Genomic DNA, 22,036 nt, shown 5'->3' with positions numbered 1-22,036 from the left:
TTTTAATCTTTTTTGATTATTTACCTTTTGTTTAAATTTTATTTGTAAAGTTATTTTAATTTGAACATTGGCTTTTTCTTTTTATTTTATCTTACACTTTTAGTCTAAGAAAATTTATAATTATTAAACAAATAAAATAAATAAATAACAATTATTATGTGACATTTGATACCCGACATGATAACTAACAAAACTGGGTTATCCCACAATGCATAAAACATGGGATTGCCTCTCTACCTATGTGACAGTGACATGGCATAATAACTAGCAAAACTAGGTTATTCCACAACACACGACCTTATATAGTTAGAGCAAATTACCAGAATAGGCATCTTATAAAATACACGTTAACATTTTAGCTTACAACTTCCTAACCTATTAGACTAGTCATAAGGAACATGTTGGGTGAAGGAGGACATGTTCATTTTGGCACGAAATAAATCTTAAAAAGTAAGATATGTCATGTGTCACACCTCAATCTAAAGCGGAAATGTCGGGGCGTGAACTGGTTGTGACAACTGCCCAAATCCGACCCGACCCAGGTACCCGTTTTCGGATCCGATTTTAATATTTAAAATTTAATTATAATCTTTATAAATTTAACATTAAATAAATCAAATATATATATATATATATTACTAATAATAATAATTCCTTTCCGCCATCCCGCCCCTTTTTCTCTCTTGTCGCCGTCCCGCCCCTCTGCTTAACCCTTAAGCCTTGAACCCCTTTTTCTCTTAACTCTTTGCTTGTCCTTTGGTTCTTCCCGCCTAAGGATGTCTGCGCAGCTCCACGCGCCAGACTTCTTACAAGGAAGCCTGCGTGAAGGCCAACTGTTCCTGCGATACGCGAGGCGAACTGTTCCCGCGGCGCGCTAAGGATTGTAGTTCTTCCCGCGGCGCGCTAAGGATTGTAGTTCTTCCCGCGGCGCGCTAAGGATTGTTCTATGTCTGCCTTCGCCCTCGCGCACTCAAGCCTTCTCGCGCTAGACACTTAAGTCTTTTCTCCAGTTTAAGCCAGCCTGTATGCTTTTGAAATATCTTATCTTCTGTGCTATACCTGGCAAGGTATGGGCACAGTAGGCCAGATCTGAAATCTGTCCGAAAAGTCACTTTCGGCGCAGCATGCTCACCAACCCTCTTGGTTGATAGAAAAAGTAACTGGCATAATCTTTTAAAATCTTCTTTTCCATGTCTTGAACAGTACTTTGACTGACTCCTCCCATGCTATGAACAGTAACCTGTCAGCCTTCCCCATCCCCTGCAGCTGCCACCATATCTCTTGCTTTTGATATCTTTTGCTTTGATTTGATAAGATCTTTTTCCCCAATTCAAGGGATGTGTTCCCTTGGGTTTCCTATAAATAAAACTAATTTCTTGGATAATTAAACACTTAAACACTCCCCAAAATCTCTCCCTTACTCTCAGCCGAAGATCCTCAGCGACGCCTCCAACTCCCCTCTCTTTGCAATCCGTCTTCTCTTCTTTTCTGCCCAGAAATCTCGGTAAATAAATATATATATATTTTTTAAATAATTTGTTTAAGTAACAAAAATCGATACATATTACATATGCTTACATATATTCAAGACATAAAAACCAATCGTTAAACCAATAACCTCTTATTTATAGGTTAACTTTCGCTTGTTTAAAAGTTGGTTCTTGCATTATCTTTCAACGCACCTTTTACATGTGAGTAATCTCGTACCTAATCCCCTTTTATTTTTAACGTTTTGGGATGTTCATGTGTTCGTACAACTTGAGTCTTAAACTTGTTTATGAAATTATGTGCGCAAAACCCATGTGTTATGGACGTTTACTAGTGTTGTATATTTGTATGTGTTGATCATTAACCGCTTTGATCGGCCTATTCCGAAGTTTTCATGGATCCATTAGATAAACACGGGAGACCTATCGTTACGATTTTCTTGGTTTGTTTGCACATACACGAATGATTATTTGTTTTTGCTCGATTTGGAGCACGCTATGAACTATGAGCTATGATCTATTTAGGCTTGATCACAATCTGTTTACACACTATGTTGAACACCAGTTATACACATGTTGCGCGCAGTGCTTTGTTATTATCTATTTATATCTATTAAACTTGATTTCTCACCGACACGCAAGTGTTGACGTTTTATTTTAACACATGTTCAGGTTTGCTGTAGCTGCTTTTGGAAACTCGAGGACACGTAGGATGTTTTCTTTTACTTTGGACCTAGTTTAAAATATAACAAGACAAATTTATGTTATCTGAATATTTTGAGTTATGATATGTTGATTTATGTTACTTTATGGTGTGTTATGCGCATGCGCGATGAAATGTATTTATTAAATATTGACACCCAAATAGTGTCACGAGTAATGAAACAATTTGTAGCGCCCCGATGTATAATCCGCCATCGGTCGGGGTGTTACAGATTGGTATCAGAGCTCCGTGACTTTAGGATTAGGTGGTTAGACGTAACGACCTAGAATACCTAAGAGTCCCTTCTCGCGCATGAGAAAAATCTCATGATTGCGCGCTAATTGTTAATTACTCGATATTTATAAAATATGCTTGCGCATACGCAGCACATGATTTCATGTTTTATCCGCGATCTTTCGATTTTTATTGTTAAATTTCAATTCATTTCTTTACTTACATATTCGTTTGTTGTTGGGATTTAACATTGAAAATCCGAAAAGTCATGGTGATACATGAATAGTTGATTTTCAATCCCCATTAACTTTATGTTCTAAAATTGAAGATTTGAAAAGTCATGGTGATACATGAATTGTCAAACTCCAATACTCATTTACTCGTATATTTTAAATTGAGAATTCGGAAAGTCACGGTGATGCATGGATTGTCGATTTTCAATTCGAATTCATTACCTGTATTAAGTTTGCATTTAAATTCATATTTTACTTCAAAATTTGATAGCATTTAACTCCGCGAAACAAGCTTTACAATGATATATTTTGCGCTAAAACGATTTCCCATACCAAGATATTAACAAAAACTAAAACTTTTATAGAATGCCTCCGCTATCAGCTCGCCGTCATCAGAGGAGAGAAGCCTCGCGCAGACGTATGCAGCGTCGTTCCCAGGAAATGGCCGCCGCAATAGCCCAAGCCTTAAATCAAAATAATACCAACCCCTCCGGATACAATATTAAGTCCTTTAATGCGGGTAACCCTCCGAAATTCACAGGGCTCGAAGGAGCCACTGTAATGCTCCAATGGCTCGAGAAAATTGAGAACACCTTCCTCCATACCCATTGCCCTCCAGACCGACGAACCTTATACGCCTCAAGTGTCCTGGAATCAATGGCGCTTACTTGGTGGAACGGAGTAGCTCACGCGCGTGGCGCAGAAGCTGCTTCTAGCATGCTCTGGGAGGAATTCAAGGATCTTTTGACTCGAGAATTCTGCCTTCCCAACGAAGTAAAGCGCCTTGAGGAGGAATTTTGGAACTTGAAACACTACAGTGGCGAAGCGCGCGAGTACGCTACGCGCTTCCACGAACTAAGTTTGCTTGTCCCGCACCTAGTTACCCCTTCCCGCCGCGCCATCGAAAAGTTTCCTGGGTCTCCCCATGGAAATTCAAGATTCTGTATGGGCCAGGAACCCAGTAACCCTCTCTGACGCCATCGAGTTGGCCGCTGTGCTCAGCGACAACCATGTCAGGGCAGGAACCCTGTTCCTGCGGGGAGCCGAGAAGACCAAACTCACCAAGACTGTCCCAGAACCAACAGAAACCAAGCCAGAACCCTCAAACCGTAACAACCTCAAACGTAGGCACAAACCCAATCATCAAGCCTACGCGCTTACCAACCCGCTCGTTGTCCAGCAACCCGCCTACCAACCTCCAGTACACGCTCCTAACCCACTGTCAACCTACCCAACACCCCCTGTAGTCCATAACTATGCCTTAACCAATTCCGCGCTCCCTGCCCCGTCAACTAAGAAACCTTACACAGGAAACCAACCCCTTTTGCCCAACCTGTAAACTTCATCACCCAACTCAAGCCCCGTGTCGACAATGTAACCGATGTGGCCGTACTGGTCACACTGCTGAGTACTGTAGAGTCCTTCCCGCCAACCCAATCGCGCAAACACCACCAACCTACCCGCAAAACCCACAATCAACATACCATAATCCACGACCCAGGTCGTGCTATAACTGCGGTGACCCCAGTCATTTCCGGAACGCGTGCCCGAGACTGCAAGTACAAATTACGCAAGCTAATCCGGTTAACCAAATTTCAAACCAAGTGGCGCGCGGACGAGCTTTTAATATAACCGCGCACCAAGCGCAAGCGACTAATGACGTGGTTAATGGTACATTTTTACTTAACGGACAATATGCATCTATACTTTTTGATACTGGCGCCGATAGGAGTTTTATTTCTCGCGCATTTGAACAAAAACTTGCGCGACCGCGAATAAACTTAAACGGAAACTTTACAGTTGAAATGGCTAACGGTGAAACAATTATAATAAACTCCGTGATCAAAGATTGCACGCTTAACCTTAATGAACACGATTTTCTAATCGACCTCATTCCCATGCCTCTTGGAAGTTTTGATGTTATTATTGGTATGGACTGGCTCTCGCAAAATCACGCCGAAGTAATCTGCGCCAAGAAATTGATTCGCATTCCTCGGGAAAATGGTCAAGATCTTCATATCTACGGCGAGAAACCATCTAACGGTCTTAAACTTATGTCATGCACTGAAGCCCGAAGACTTTTACGAAAGAAATGTGTCGCGTTCTTAGCTCATGCGGTCAAACCCGATGAAGGAAAGAAGAAACTTCATGAAATCCCCATCGTGCGTGACTTCCCTGAAGTCTTTCCCGATGATCTTTCTGGTTTACCTCCCGCTCGGGAAGTCGAGTTTCGTGTTGATCTTGTTCCTGGTGCATCCCCCGTAGCCAAATCTCCTTATCGACTTGCACCTGCTGAAATGCAAGAATTAGCAAGTCAACTTCAAGAGTTGACCGATAAAGGATTCATTCGCCATAGCTCTTCGCCGTGGGGTGCTCCGGTTTTTTTCGTTAAAAAGAAAGACGGTTCGTTTCGCATGTGTATTGATTACCGAGCTGAACAAGCTCACCATTAAGAACCGGTACCCCTTACCGCGTATTGACGACCTCTTTGATCAACTCCAAGGTGCCTCTTGTTTCTCCAAAATCGATCTCTGTTCTGGCTATCACCAGTTGCGTATCCGCGAAGAGGATATTCCCAAAACTGCCTTTCGAACCCGCTACGGTCATTTTGAATTCTTGGTCATGCCCTTCGGTTTAACCAACGCACCCGCTGTTTTCATGGATCTAATGAACCGGGTGTGTAGACCTTTCTTGGACCATTTCGTGATCGTGTTTATTGATGACGTTCTGGTATATTCCAAAACCAAGGCCGAGCATGAACAACATCTTCAGTTGGTGTTGCAAAGGCTTCGAACCGAACAACTCTATGCCAAACTCTCCAAGTGTGATTTTTGGTCTGACGAAGTACAGTTTCTTGGTCATGTTGTAAACAAGATGGGTATTCATGTCGACCCATCCAAAATTGAAGCAATCAAGAACTGGATTACACCGACCACTCCTACCGAAATCCGTTCCTTTTTGGGCTTAGCTGGTTACTACCGGCGATTCATTTCGAACTTCTCAAAAATCGCCTTGCCTTTAACAGCATTAACGCACAAAGGCAAACCGTATATTTGGGACTCGAAGCAAGAAGAAGCCTTTCAAACGCTCAAGCGAAAGTTGTGCGAAGCTCCTGTTCTAACGTTACCAGAGGGTACTGACGACTTTGTCGTTTATTGTGATGCCTCCAACCAAGGTCTCGGTTGTGTAGTTATGCAACGAGGCAAGGTTATCGCTTACGCGTCAAGGCAACTCAAAATTCATGAAAAGAATTATACGACTCACGACCTCGAACTTGGCGCAGTTGTATTTGCCTTAAAAATCTGGAGACACTACCTTTATGGTACTAAGTGCATCATTTACACCGACCATAAAAGCCTTCAGCACATTTTTGATCAAAAGGAACTTAACATGAGACAACGCCGATGGAACGAACTCATCAGCGATTACGATTGTGAGATCCGATATCACCCTGGAAAGGCTAATGTGGTAGCCGATGCGCTCAGCCTCAAACCCAGTCAACTCAACTGTATTTTGCCGCGCACGCAGCTTCACTTCGCGCCGATCCAAAGCAATCTTGAATCACGCATTCGCGACGCGCAGCGCGCATCGATCAGCAAAGGCAACCTACGCGCCGAGTTGGCGTGTGGTGCGGAAGCGCATCTAGTCCCTAACCTGAATGGAACTCTCTGTTATCTCAATCGCATCTGGATTCCCAATGATGAGAATCTTCGCACTGACATACTGAGTGAAGCGCACAAAACTCGGTATTCCATTCATCCTGGTGCTGACAAAATGTACAAAGATTTGCGCCTTACTTATTGGTGGCCCGGTATGAAAAAGGATATTGCTGTGTTCGTAGCTAAATGCCTAACTTGTTCTAAGGTAAAAGCTGAACATCAACGCCCATCTGGTTTGCTCGATCAACCAGAAATTCCTACGTGGAAATGGGAAAGTATAGCAATGGACTTTATCACCAAGTTACCCTTGACCGCAAGCAAACATGATAGCATTTGGGTAATGGTGGATCGATTGACCAAGTCTGCCCACTTTCTGCCCATTCGTGAAACCTACCGTGTTGAACAACTTGCGCATCTATATGTCAAAGAAATTGTCTGCCGTCATGGTACTCCCTTGAGCATCATATCCGATCGCGATGGCCGTTTTATATCTCGCTTTTGGAAATCTCTCCAATCTACGTTAGGAACTCGTTTGGACATGAGTACTGCATATCATCCTCAGACTGACGGACAGTCTGAGCGAACCATCCAAACCCTTGAGGATATGCTTCGATCTTGTGTTCTTGATTTTGGAGGTAATTGGGATTCACATCTACCTCTGATCGAGTTCTCTTATAATAACAGCTATCATTCCGGCATCGGTATGGCCCCATTTGAAGCACTTTACGGTCGAAAGTGCCGCTCACCGATTTGTTGGAACGAAGTGGGTGAAGTTCAAATCACAGGACCCGAACTAGTTCAAGAGACAACCGATAAAATCGCCAAGATCCGTGATCATCTGCTGACTGCCAGAAGCCGACAGAAGAGTTACACAGATCGCAGGCGGAAGCCTCTCGAATTTCTAGTTGGTGATCTTGTTCTCCTCAAAGTGTCGCCCTGGAAGGGTGTTGTCCGCTTTGGGAAGAAAGGTAAGCTTGCACCTCGTTATGTTGGTCCGTTCAAGATTCTTGCGAGAGTGGGAAAAGTTGCCTACAAACTGGACCTGCCGCCCGCGCTCAGCAATGTGCATCCAACGTTCCATGTATCCAATCTCAAGAAATGTTTAGCTGACGAGAACCTCCACATACCACTTGATGAAGTTCAAGTTGATGAGTCTATGCATTTCGTTGAGAAGCCTGTTGAGATTATGGATCGCGAGGTGAAGCAAACCAAGCGCAGTCGCATCCCTATTGTCAAAGTTCGCTGGGAGTCCAAGCACGGAGCCGAGTTCACTTGGGAAAGGGAAGATCAGATGAAGATCAAGTACCCGCACCTTTTCTCTGCGCATCCTACTTCGAGATAAATTTCGGGACGAAATTTCTTAAAGTAGGGGAGACTGTGACAACTGCCCAAATCCGACCCGACCCAGGTACCCGTTTTCGGATCCGATTTTAAGATTTAAAATTTAATTATAATCTTTATAAATTTAACATTAAATAAATCAAATATATATATATATATATATATATATTACTAATAATAATAATTCCTTTCCGCCGTCCCGCCCCTTTTTCTCTCTTGTCGCCGTCCCGCCCCTCTGCTTAACCCTTAAGCCTTGAACCCCTTTTTCTCTTAACTCTTTGCTTGTCCTTTGGTTCTTCCCGCCTAAGGATGTCTCCGCAGCTCCACGCGCCAGACTCCTTACAAGGAAGCCTGCGTGAAGGCCAACTGTTCCTGCGATACGCGAGGCGAACTGTTCCCGCGGCGCGCTAAGGATTGTAGTTCTTCCCGCGGCGCGCTATGGATTGTAGTTCTTCCCGCGGCGCGCTAAGGATTGTTCTGTGTCTGCCTTCGCCCTCGCGCACTCAAGCCTTCTCGCGCTAGACACTTAAGTCTTTTCTCCAGTTTAAGCCAGCCTGTATGCTTTTGAAATATCTTATCTTCTGTGCTATACCTGCCAAGGTATGGGCACAGTAGGCCAGATCTGACATCTGTCCGAAAAGTCACTTTCGGCGCAGCATGCTCACCAACCCTCTTGGTTGATAGAAAAAGTAACTGGCATAATCTTTTAAAATCTTCTTTTCCATGTCTTGAACAGTACTTTGACTGACTCCTCCCATGCTATGAACAGTAACCTGTCAGCCTTCCCCATCCCCTGCAGCTGCCACCATATCTCTTGCTTTTGATATCTTTTGCTTTGATTTGATAAGATCTTTTTCCCCAATTCAAGGGATGTGTTCCCTTGGGTTTTCCTATAAATAAAACTATTTTCTTGGATAATTAAACACTTAAACACTCCCCAAAATCTCTCCCTTACTCTCAGCCGAAGATCCTCAGCGACGCCTCCAACTCCCCTCTCTTTGCAATCCGTCTTCTCTTCTTTTCTGCCCAGAAATCTCGGTAAATAAATATATATATTTTTTTAAAATAATTTGTTTAAGTAACAAAAATCGATACATATTACATATGCTTACATATATTCAAGACATAAAAACCAATCGTTAAACCAATAACCTCTTATTTATAGGTTAACTTTCGCTTGTTTAAAAGTTGGTTCTTGCATTATCTTTCAACGCACCTTTTACATGTGAGTAATCTCGTACCTAATCCCCTTTTATTTTTAACGTTTTGGGATGTTCATGTGTTCGTACAACTTGAGTCTTAAACTTGTTTATGAAATTATGTGCGCAAAACCCATGTGTTATGGACGTTTACTAGTGTTGTATATTTGTATGTGTTGATCATTAACCGCTTTGATCGGCCTATTCTGAAGTTTTCATGGATCCATTAGATAAACACGGGAGACCTATCGTTACGATTTTCTTGGTTTGTTTGCACATACACGAATGATTATTTGTTTTTGCTCGATTTGGAGCACGCTATGAACTATGAGCTATGATCTATTTAGGCTTGATCACAATCTGTTTACACACTATGTTGAACACCAGTTATACACATGTTGCGCGCAGTGCTTTGTTATTATCTATTTATATCTATTAAACTTGATTTCTCACCGACACGCAAGTGTTGACGTTTTATTTTAACACATGTTCAGGTTTGCTGTAGCTGCTTTTGGAAACTCGAGGACACGTAGGATGTTTTCTTTTACTTTGGACCTAGTTTAAAATATAACAAGACAAATTTATGTTATCTGAATATTTTGAGTTATGATATGTTGATTTATGTTACTTTATGGTGTGTTATGCGCATGCGCGATGAAATGTATTTATTATTGACACCCAAATAGTGTCACGAGTAATGAAACAATTCGTAGCGCCCTGATGTATAATCCGCCATCGGTCGGGGTGTTACACTGGTTGCTCACAACTCACAATGTACTATCATACAATTAAAATATGACAAAATCTAATTTATTCATTTAAATTCAATCACGTACACATCGTCTCGACTTGTTACATATAAATCCAAATATAAATCAAACTAATTGTCTTTATATATATATATATATACACACATATTGTTAACACGAGGTTGAGTGAGAAAATCAACAGTTTTCGACATTAAATATAATATGAGATAAAAACTGCAAATCAATATCATGAGCATCAACAATTAAATGAAAGCAAATAATTGGTGTCAGTTGACCATGCCTCACGAACGGACTATGGCTACTATGACAACTTGCTAGAATCAATGACGGACCCCTCCGAATTGCTAGAATCAACCAAATAAGCAGGCAAGTAATTAGCAAATATACATTTAATTGATCAACAACACAATACTCATGATTTACTAGTATGGATAATATGTAGTATGAAAAATAAGATTTTATATGCATAAAGTCCATAAAATCATTTGAAAACAGTAAAATTGGGGAGTGATTACTCACCTTAGCGATTAAGCGAGTAAACCGAGAGATAAAATAAACGAGCAAGGTTATCGTGAAAAGTGTTATAATCCAAATAGACATGAGACTTATACACAAAAAAATAGAGTAGAAAATGAGAACATAGCCATTGGAATCAATCCCAACGGATTTATAGAACTTTTGTTATGATATTTTTAATAAATAAACGAGATGGTACTGACCAAAATCCGAAAAGTGAGTTGGGAGTCGGGTTTTGATCAATACACTCAAAATTTGATTTTGAACAAAAAAGTCTTCCAAACCTAAAGCTAGTTTTTGACCCGAAGATGGAGATATTGGCAAGTCAATTAAGCTTGACTAAAACACCCTTAACGGGCCGGGATCAAATTGACCACCGAAACTCCCTCAATAAGTGAAATTAATTGAGGGCTTTTGTTTATTGAATGAATGACTATATAACTATAGAAGATAACTTACCCAAAATAGAAGATGAATTATGAAGAAATTGAGGTCAACGATGTTTTCAATTTCAAAGTCAACAAACCTTGAATAAGCTTGTTAAGTTAATGAAGATTAGGATGGTTGAACGAGGGAATTCGTGGAAAAAAGCTTGATGACAGCTGAGACAAGTGATTTAGGGTTTAGGGGAAGTATTATGATGAATAATACAGAGGTTAAAGGGTTTAGTTAAGCATTTAATCGATTAAGGAAACCGAATTATGCATTGATGACCAAAATTGGGTGTTTTTGTGACACTCGTCAATTTCAGGTTAACTCCGTTAATCCGAACTCCGTTAATTCAAACTTAAGATCACACGAACTGTAACGCATATCTCATTACATTTAAATTAGGTTTTAAATGACGCATGACAATCACTACACAAGTAGTCTTTCAGAATTTCACCGAAACACACACGAGTCGACTCAAACCGTTGGTGAACAAATGATAAGTAATTGATAGTTATGTGTTAATCTATGTGTTACTTGATATTTATATATATACATATATAACACTAAATTCAAGAAGCAAAAGCCTAGTTTATGCTAGAAATTGATTAACTAGAAGTTCAGGGGGCTAAGTGTAACATAATTAATAATATAAACATATTATTACACAAACCCTAACCCCCTAATCCCTGAATACGATCGTACCCTCCCCCCTCCTCTTGGCAGCCGTGAACACACACACACACATACAATCTCCTTGCAAGCTTGTTTGAAGAATTAAAGTGGTAGCTAGGTAAATTACATCCTCTCTAGTTTATTCCATTGAGTTAATTGCATGATTAAGCATAATAAACATAAACCCTAGATGTTAAAACTATTTATTGTTGATAGATTATGAGTCTAGAGGGTTGCTTGCATGGTTAATTGTTCATAGGTTAATTGTTTATTGAGTTTTGATGAAAACTGATGCTGGACAGATTATTGAATTCGTGTTTGGACGACTGTAACTCGATGTTAATATTATGTTTTGATGCGATTGTTGATTCTACAGTATACTAGGTCGAGTCTAGTTTCTGAAAAGTCCGAGTTTGTAATTTTTGGACGCATAAAAGTCTGTTTTTATTATTTTACAAAACTGTTATGCAAGGCTGATTTGGGAGACCTGCTGTTAGACTGTTTTGCGACTAAGATATCTCATAAAATACAAGACCAAATGGGTTGGTTCCACTTCTAGAAGAAAATACATTGAGTTAGGAACCTAACCCAATTGGTCTTGCATTAATTGGATTTTTCATTTAACGAGAATAACAAATAACATTCTGTTGCGCATGATAATGATTGCTGTGTGTTTGCTGTGATGTTTGGATCTTTGTGGTAAAACCATATATGATAAAAATATAATAAAAATAGATTTAGAAACCTAACCCACGTATGCTTCTGTGATGATTTTTGGTGATTTATTTGACCTTTTAGAATTTATTAATAAGAGTAATCTTGTCGAGTGAAAATCTGCATGGATAATTTAGCTGCTGTATTATTTAAATTGTCATGAAAAGTGCATAACCGATCGATGTTTGCAATGTTTTGACCAAATTTCCCTTTTGGGGGATAATTGCTAGTAATGTACAATATTAATACTTGACACGTAAGTAGTTGTTCACACATGTAACGTATCACCAACGTGTTTGTCGAGTCGCACTTATTTCACAAACGAAACACGAAACGCATCTCATGCATAAGTTGTATGTGTCGAGTCTAGGGACTCACTCGTAGTTTAAATACTTAGAAAATCTCGTTTTTGTTTTTAGAACACTAGTGAGGATTTTCTGTGACGCACACCTTTTTCTCGGATCTTTTTGGTTATCTTCGTAAACAGAGAGTTTCACGTCCCCTTTTTACTCTTTTTAAACACTTTTATTTGGAGGAGATAACATACTCCAACGCTGTAGATTTTGTTTAGTTTTTATATATCACTTGTAAGGCTAAGTGGCAAACAAACCAACCAAAGTCCTTCATAACATCGAACCGGTTAATATTTGGATAATAGCGAGTCACTGTTGAGTAGTTCTACTGGGTTTGACAAACCCCACCCAACTCTAAACTCGACTGTAGGTCGAGTGGGTGTAATCTTGGCTAACACATTACCATGGTCGTGGTTGACATGGTGGCAAGGCAATTGATAAACAGTCAGCTTCGGTGTCGAACACTTAGTAATACTTGTTGATAGGTTAGCTACCTATTGATATATAAATTGACTTAACACTATCTAGTAACGCAAACGCAAACGCAAAACGCAAACGCAAAACGAAAACGCAAACGCAAAACGTAAACGCAAACGCAAACACTTTATTTATATAAACCTGTGAACTCACCAACACTGTGTTAACACTTTTAGTATGTTATTCTCAGGTAGCCGAGGCGGGCGCGCGGTATAGGAACATGCATTCGCTAAACACCATCGCTTTGAAAACTTCTTTTAATTTTTATCTTAATAACTTGGGTTTTAAGTCGTCCTGTGTGGCGCAAACTTTTTGGTTTACAATTTACGCTTCTGCATTTTTATTTAAGACTTAATGTCCTGTTGGGTTGAAAACTTTAAACATGGTGTTTGATAATAACTAATGATTCCGATCCTGTTAGTTCACACCCTCTGACGGTAAAACTCCGTTAGCGGATTACTTTTCTTGGGGCTCAAAACTCGTGATTTGGGCTTGATTAGGAGTAATTTAGCCCTTTAACGAATTAACGAACCATAATAACAAGAGCTGCCCAGACACTTGGACGCGCTACGTGACCAGGTTGGTCTTCCTCCCCGCGCGACGCAGCAAGGGAGGTTGGCCAACTCTTTTCTAAATTGTCAGTTTTAGTCCATATGGTTCCAAAAAGGCATTTTTTTTAGCCATTATAAGTAGTTTTAAAGGTTTATAAGCATTGTGTGACAAGGTTAAAAGTTATTAAAGTATAAAATTAGTTAAACCAAGTTAAATACAAGTTTTTATCAAACGAAAGATTCAAAATATAATCCCGAGTAGGGTAAATGAATACGAATTCAAATACGAAAAATCTGAGATGTTACATCATGTCTCACATTCTGACCAACCAGACGTTGAAGCATGTCACAAGTAGGCTAATTTTAGCCTACATACAAGTGCATATTTCATCCTACTGACTAAGAATAGAGAAGCCGGCTAAGGAAATGCATTTGTAGGCTAATCTTAGTGTAGATGTAACACATGGCAACTCAAAGGGTGAGATCCACTAACTTTTTTTATTTTATTTTTATTTTTTTAATCATTTTCAATGTTAAAAGCACCGGTAAAACATAACGTCCTTAGCATATGTAGAAACCTATGATCGGCTAAATTTGAAAAAGTCTATGGTCTTGATATATTTTTGAAAATACAAAGTTAAAAATATTCTCGTTGTTATTTCTGCATACCAAACGTTACCTTATAGTCTAGGTTGGATGTTTGACCGGATAATCAAGATAGTCCTTTTGTTGTATTACATCAATTTTTGTTGGGTTGTATGTTATTTTGGTTTTATTTTTTTATACTCAACTTTGATAACATTTTTTTTTGAGTTTGGGCCTTATTTGAGTTGGGTCCATGTTAATATACTTTCTTATTTAATTTTCAAAAGACACTCGACTTCTGGATATATAAGTGGGCCATTATTTTGCTCTTATATGCGCAAATGCAAGTAGAGGTGTACAAAACAGGTTTTTCCCTCAAACCAAATCGGTTTGGTTAAAGCCTGGTCAAAACCGGTTTGACTCAAACCTGTTCGGTTAATAAACCGGTTTAGGAGCAAGAGAGGTCGACCTGGTCCATGTCGGTTCAGTTCAGTTTATAACCGGTTTATAATCGGTTTTCCTCAAACCGGTCCGGTTTTAAAACTGGTTTGGTTGTTCAAAGAGGAACCAATACCAAAACTAAAACTGGCGGTTTGGGTCAGTTCATGAACCAGTTTGGGTGAAGCCGGTTTGTTTGTCAAACCGGTTATGGTTGGTTTTCTATGAACGGTCTCAAACTTGTATTTTTTTACACCTCTAAATGCAAGCATGCAACTATGCGAGTAATTAGTTGAAAGTTATGGTTTTATGAGTGGTTATTATACTCATAAGTCAGACCTCTAAATTTTTTCATTTACAAATTCTCATCCACAAATTCGAGTAATTAGTTGAAAGTTATGGTTTTATAAGTGGTTATATATTTCTACTCACAAGTCACACCTCTAAATTTTTTCATTTACAAATTCTCATCCACAAATTCTTCTTCATACTCTTATTGAAACAGAGTAATGATTTAATGAGTTAGATGAATGGAAAACTCATTGTTAATCCAATGCAAGTATAAATTATAGTCTTAGAGATATAAAATTTCATCAATGTTTTTGATGCAGGAGCATCTGGTTCATTAAGTCGGTCCGGCCCGGCCCATCTCAATTGTTTATTTTTATTTATAAATAAGTTGTTAAGTCTTTTGTTTAGTTAGTTGATTATTTTGAATAAATAATTTGTAAGCTTTTAAGCTTGTTCACCGAATCATTCGGTTTGAATCGTTTGAATGAAACCATTGTGTTCTTGAGCCATTTGATTTCTAGTCAAAACTGCATCATTTGGTATCAGAGCTTTTGTTGTTCAAATGGCTCTACGTGAAGGCGGGTGTTTTCTTGTTCGAAGAGTCGCCGACCGAGGCATCGACGAGAACATTGGTGGTTCATGTGCCCGTGGAGAGGATCGACTACCTACTCGCAGATTTGCCGCTCGAGGCAGCGATCGAGTCTGTCCCTACCCATGGGATTACGAGATCAAAAGACTCAAGCGACGAGTCCGTGATCTTAAAATAAAACAAGAGATCAAAATGCTCCGACAACGATTCCGAGATCTTGAGTTATAATGGGAGATGCGTGTTAAGGAAACCGAATCGGGAACTATCGTATGGGACGATGTGAACGAGGAAGAGGAGCATCCTTTCGGCCATCCCCACCCTCAGTTCGACGAGCCGATCTATCAAGAAGAGTGTTTATTGGAAGACAAACCAAGATTCGATGAAGATGGGAGTGATTTCGATGAAGAAGAATGTTCATTTGTGCAAAATATTCTTAGCGGTTTTTTTGGTGGTGATAGCGTGATAGGGAGCGGTGTGGCTATCGCTAAAACTGGTTCAGTGCACGGGGAAGATGAACCAATTATGGAGTCAGAAACAATTCAACCGTGGATCGTGGGAAATATGCAAGTTGAATGGTCATGTTTCAGATCTCCGGATTTGAAAATTAAACTTGAAGATAATGGTTTGACTTTTGAACCAAAACCTTCGGAATTTATTAAGGAATTGCCAATTCAAAAGGATGGAGCCTTGACTCCTTATACGATAATTATGGAATTTTAATATGGAAACAATATTGAAATGGAGGAATATATCTTGTGTGAGGATATCTTTGCTAATAAAAAGGTTTGCATGCATGAGGAAAGTATACATGGGACACATAAGATTATGAAAAACTCTAAAGCATTGTGTGAAAATATAAGTCAAGTCCATGTGGGCGTAGGTACTCTCCAACAATGCCCACCATTAATTCTTATGGATGAGACAAAGTGTGAAGTTGAACTAGTTACGCGGGTTGTGATGATAGTAAATAAGGAGCGGATTGATGTTCCATTTGATCCAGGTGGCTTTGTTCCGGAGACAAAACTCGAGCACGAGTTTTTTTCAAGAGTGGGAGTATGATGCAGGAGCATCTGGTTCATTAAGTCGGTCCGGCCCGGCCCATCTCAATTGTTTATTTTTATTTATTAATAAGTTGTTAAGTCTTTGTTTAGTTAGTTGATTATTTTGAATAAAGAATTTGTAAGCTTTTAAGCTTGTTTACCGAATCATTCGGTTTGAATCGTTTGAATGAAACCATTGTGTTCTTGAGCCATTTGATTTCTAGTCAAAACTGCATCAGTTTTCCCTAGATTTGACCAAGTTAGGGTACATCAAACTAAGGACTCCCTCCAATTTTCCTATTTAACGATGTGTTGAATTATGAGAGGCATATAGTAACATGGAATAGAAATTCGATTCGGATGCTTTTATATGTACTTTGTAAGATTATATGCATTTTTAGAGTAAATTACAAACAACATCAGTATATTATAAATTATGGATTTAGAAATAAAATATGGATTTAGTCGTTTCATTTATTTCCAGTTTTTGTTCGCGATTTTTATTGTTTTAAATTGGTTTGGTCTCAACCCATATCATGAAACTTTATGTGAGTGGTCTAAGTCTAGTTATAGGTTTAAGTTTAGAATATGTGTAACATTTATTTACTAATGACACAAGCATTTTATTAAAACATAATAACCTATTTAAGTTATTATCAATAGATATATTATTATCCTTATTTCCTATATAGTTAGACATCGGCTTTGAATCTATTTAGAATAGTTTTATATACCCTCTAGAAGATGATGGAAATAAGTACAAAAGACCAAAATCAGAAAATCTGTCACTTTCATGTGGATGGCCGATGCCAATATTGATTTTGCAACTATTTACCATGCCATTTTATATTATTAAATTAACCCCATGTAACTAGCGTATTTAAAATGATAGTTTAAAACATTTTTGTTTTGAAGTAAAAGATAAATAGGCATGATAAAGGGACATGAATCTTGCACCAACGAAACTATCAAGTCGTTTTTTTTATTAGTTTAGTGCTCACTTAAAATTTTGATTAGTTCACATGACACCAATTCATGTTGACACTTTCAAGTTGTTTATTTTTTTGTTAAATTATTTTAGCCTACGGTTTAGTGTCAGTAGCGTTGATAAAGGCCAAATTCCATGTATACAATTTAGTGCCTACTTCGAGTTCCTTTGGTATTGGAAATGTCGATAACAAGCTAATCATGTGTTTACAAGTTAGTGCCAATGTCGTCGATACTGTGTAAGGCTATATTTAAGAGGCTTATGTATTAGATAGTATTTCTATGTAACTTTATGTTTCGTTTAACTAGCATCAATTCTTAATATGTATTAGATAGCATCAATTCTTAATATTTTAAAAGTAAAAACACCAGACCGATGTAACGCTCCGTGTAAGACAGTTAGTATCACTTGGCCCTTTTATAGTTTGTGTCTGTATGTTAATTAAAAATTATAGAATTAAATAACGGCCTTCTTTCTTTACTTTTTATATCAGTTAATAACTTTTAATTATAAGCTAATGCATTGCATTGCCCTGTCATTTATCACATCCATTATCCATACCACAATCGTATTATTATTTTCTTATAAACTACAAATTGGTATATATAAGTTTAAATAACCAAATTTACATATATTAAAAATATTATATTTATTTATGAAAACTAAGTTACATATAAAAAGACAGTAAATCTATTTTAAAAATAAATCACGAGCTAATAGTAGACTTTGACTACCTGATTCAGCCTATCTTCATGATTGTGACACATTCCTAACAAACTGAAACAATTTGTTACCTTTATACTAAATAAAATCATGAACAAATTTTTCATGTAAATAGTTTATTCTTCTTGCAAGCATTTTATTTGTTATATGCTCGAGCAGAGAACGAGGAGCGTCCTTTATATAAGAAAACCTCAATCATCAAACGAACAATGAAATTAAGCCGACTAATTGAGCCGTTAGAGTGTCAATAGAGTTTGCACAAAAGAGGCCGCCACGGCGCCACTAGAAATCAACACCACATAAAGTCGTTTGTGTACATACTAGTATGTTGGTTTTCACATTGATCCAGACCTCGAAATCACAAGTCCAAAGTGGGTGCTCTTAGAGCTCCACAGTGCCAAACCTGTACAAATCGTCACATAAAATTTTAATTTTTTTTAAAAAATCGTCACTTTCTTAGATAGTTTTAAATAATTCAAACACATATTTATAATCATTATTTATTATAATTAATAAAGTATAACAATGATGTCTTTTTTTAAGAATGGGTGTCGATATCAACAAAGGTGGATAAAACTTTATATAAAATATTGTATGGCTCCCACTTTGCTTCGTGACATTTGCACTGTATAAACAAACAATAGGCCCTAACAAATGTTAATAGTTTGTCCAATTTCAACGACTAATGGACACTTATTCCTACTTAATCCGATCATCATCGGATTATCGCCGGAAAATTCGTCGAAAAGCTACCTTTCAAAAACGGTGCTTAACTATGGCTAAGCAGCATAGAACGCGGTTCTACATACTCCGACGATGCGTCTCTATGCTCGTGTGTTGGAACAATCACTCCGTTTCTGATTGATTATTTTAGCTTTCGAATTATGCATATGGCTTTGATCTTTCATATGTATATTACGTTCGCCCAGGCAGGCAGTGAGCTGGCAGTGGTGGAGATCGAATTGTTACTAGTTATTTTTGAATTGTATGGAACAAGTTTTCGAAATTAATGAATGTTTCCGAAAGAAAATTGTGGTTGTTTTCGTTCATGTTAACGTTTATAAGGGGTGAGCAAATCTCGGTCCTACCAGAAAAAGCCAAAATCTAGTATGCTATCATGGTCATTAATTTATAACCAAGATAACATACGGGGTTTTAGTTTTTATTGGACTTGTGTTTACCTGATATTAATAATGATATTAATAAGATCACATACTTGATAACTAGTACAAGGCAGGATAGTAATAGACAAATAGGATTATAACTAAATTGATTAAGTTGTGAACAAAGGGGCATTAAGTGCATTAATTAGTCCAAGGTTTTAAGACAAATTCTAGCTAAGAAGATCATAGTGTAATCTTTGCAACTTGGCTAAATAAAATACTGATAGGGTTTGATATGTGATGATTGTGATAGATAGAGTGAAGATCGGATAATAGGGATAAAAAGGAAGAACGATTGTATTAACGAAAACGTAAAGGTTACAAGTTTCGGGCCTAGCCCTATTTCACTGCATAAGCAGGAGCCATGACAATGCCATATTCAACATAAACGTACTCCCCCCTCTCTATTAGCTATTGACACCTATTTATAGAAATATAATTACACTTAACCCCCTCCGAAAATAGACAAATGACAATTATGACTAAAACTAGAGTATGATTCTTATCAAATACCTAGTTGCAGCCTATAAACATAGGATTTATATCAAACCCAAACCACGTTAAATTGTCGTGTTCTTATTTTTCTTTATTTCTGCATGCAATTCGTTAAATTCGCCACTTGACTCCACTAGATGTTAGCTACCGTTTAAACTCATGAACTAGATCATAATGATAATATAATTAAGTCGTTATTTTGCAAGTTTATTTTATATAAATAAAGTCGGCTAGCTTCTATCCTATATGGAGTTTGGAGTCTATTTAGTATGTGAAAAACGATGGCTATTTATAATATACTCAATTAATACTTATTAGAAGATGAACGAAATCAGCACATTATCTATGAATTGTTTATAACATCCAAAATAATGGCTTAGTCAAAGTTGTAACACCATTCTAAACATGCAAGAGACAAAAAAATAAAATGTCTTTTTCATGTGTAAGTGCCAATATCGAGATTGCAACTATTTACCAGCAGCCGGACGAATGGCTTTGGCCAAAAGACTCATGGGACGCTTTTCGGTTGGGTCCATCAAGACCATCCTGTTTGAAGATCGAAGACTTTGGTTTCTTTTATAATGAGATGGAATAGCCGGGTTCCTAAGACGGTTAATACTTTTGTGTGGAAGGTGGAAATGGATAGGATCGTGACATTGTCGATTCTTAGCTTTAGAAACGTTGAGGTGTTGAGGTCGGTTCCACAGTTTGTAGGCTATGCGGTGAGTATATTGAAAGTCTGAAACTAGTGACCATCCTCTTTACTGTACTCGTTTTCCTTGTTGATTTGGCAATTGTAAGTAATTGGTGTTGTATCACTACCATTTACGCTTTCTCGGTTCGAGATTTGCTTAAAGTTCATGAAGCTAGTAATCTTGATCGAAGAAAAAGAAAATGTGTTACACGGCATTATTTTCACAGAATGTTGGTGTATTTGGAAGACAAGAAACATGCTTATATTTAATAATAAACCGGCTTGTATTTCCAAGGCTGTAGGAGTCATTAAAGCCTTAGGTTACATATGGATAAAAAATAGATCCTATGGGAATCACATTTTATGGAAGGATTGGTATAATTTGTTATTGTAACTCTTTATAGAGGTAGGGTACCAAAAAGACCCAAATACTCTTAAGTGTTACCCGCGGGTCAACCAAAAGTCCCCCATAAGACACCCGCGGAACATATGGAACGCCCGCATAATTGTTGGCGGGAGAAACATCCCCACAAGGCATGCGGAAGCATCCTGGCACCCTCAAAAGTCATCCGCAAGACGGAGAAAGCATCCGCATAAATAACTACGAGGTAATGCCCCGGGACAGCTGTCATCAACTAGTGACATTCTAGAAGATCTACCAAGATGCTTTATTGAGCAATACGTGATCTCTCAACCAACCAGAAAAGGACACCTGGCAAGGCCGTTATAACCGTGCACATGGCCAGGGATATCCACTACCCTATTATAGGAAGACGCGTGTCCAGGTTGTTATACATGCACATGCAACGTATAAATTGAACCTATTACATGAGGACACGTGTCTAGGTGGTTACGAAAGTATCTTCCAAAGGGACAGCTGGCCCAATCATCTTCCTACACCCTACGGCTATAAATACCCTCTCAATCGTCATGAGGTATTCATTCACTCCCACTGTACTCTCTCAATTTACTTAAGTACTTTATCTTCATCGGGATTGTACTTATTCTCACGTCGGAGGGTGGTTACGGGAAGAGCCCCCTCTTGTCCTTCCCGTAACGAGCTCACGGTGTCTGTTTTGCAGGTTCACGTCACTGGACTTTGGGAATTGTGCTCATATCGTATTGGCAGCTAACCGTATCCTACCCTGTGGACTCATTGGATCTAAGACCCGCCAAGGGGAGTAGATCCGTGTTTCTTCATTGGCGCCATCCGTGTTTTTGTTAGAACAGCAAGAAATTTTTTCCGTCCTCTTTACGATATGAATCAGTTACCTAAAGGGCTGACAGAGAACCAGGTGCAATCTTCACGAGATCCCAATTTTGAATCACGTGAAGGAGCAACGTATGTTTTTGCTTGATTCACGACTCCTGTTACAAGAACTGATGCTGTAAACCCCGGAGGTTTTACCTTAGGTGGTTCAACGGCTCGGGGACATTTCACTCCGTTACTAGATGTCACTGGTAATGTTGTTACACCAACTACTGACCTGGGGCATCTTATAGCCCTAGGAGGTTCTAATCTGGGAGATCTAGAACGAATCATGAGAGACGCCCACCAAACTCACTCAGAGTTGGCCCTGGAAGAGGATTCTGGCGATTCCAATCCAAGAAGGACTCGTCGTCATAGCTTCAGAACCGAAGGACTTTTGTCTCCAGATGAATGGTTTCGTATCCAACAAGATAATTTGA

The sequence above is a fragment of the Bidens hawaiensis genome, unplaced genomic scaffold, assembly GCF_021521415.1.
Source record: "Bidens hawaiensis isolate Kalapana, Puna unplaced genomic scaffold, B.hawaiensis_p1.1 tig00003141_1, whole genome shotgun sequence".
NCBI lineage: Eukaryota > Viridiplantae > Streptophyta > Magnoliopsida > Asterales > Asteraceae > Bidens > Bidens hawaiensis.
This window is presented reverse-complemented; position numbering follows the sequence as displayed.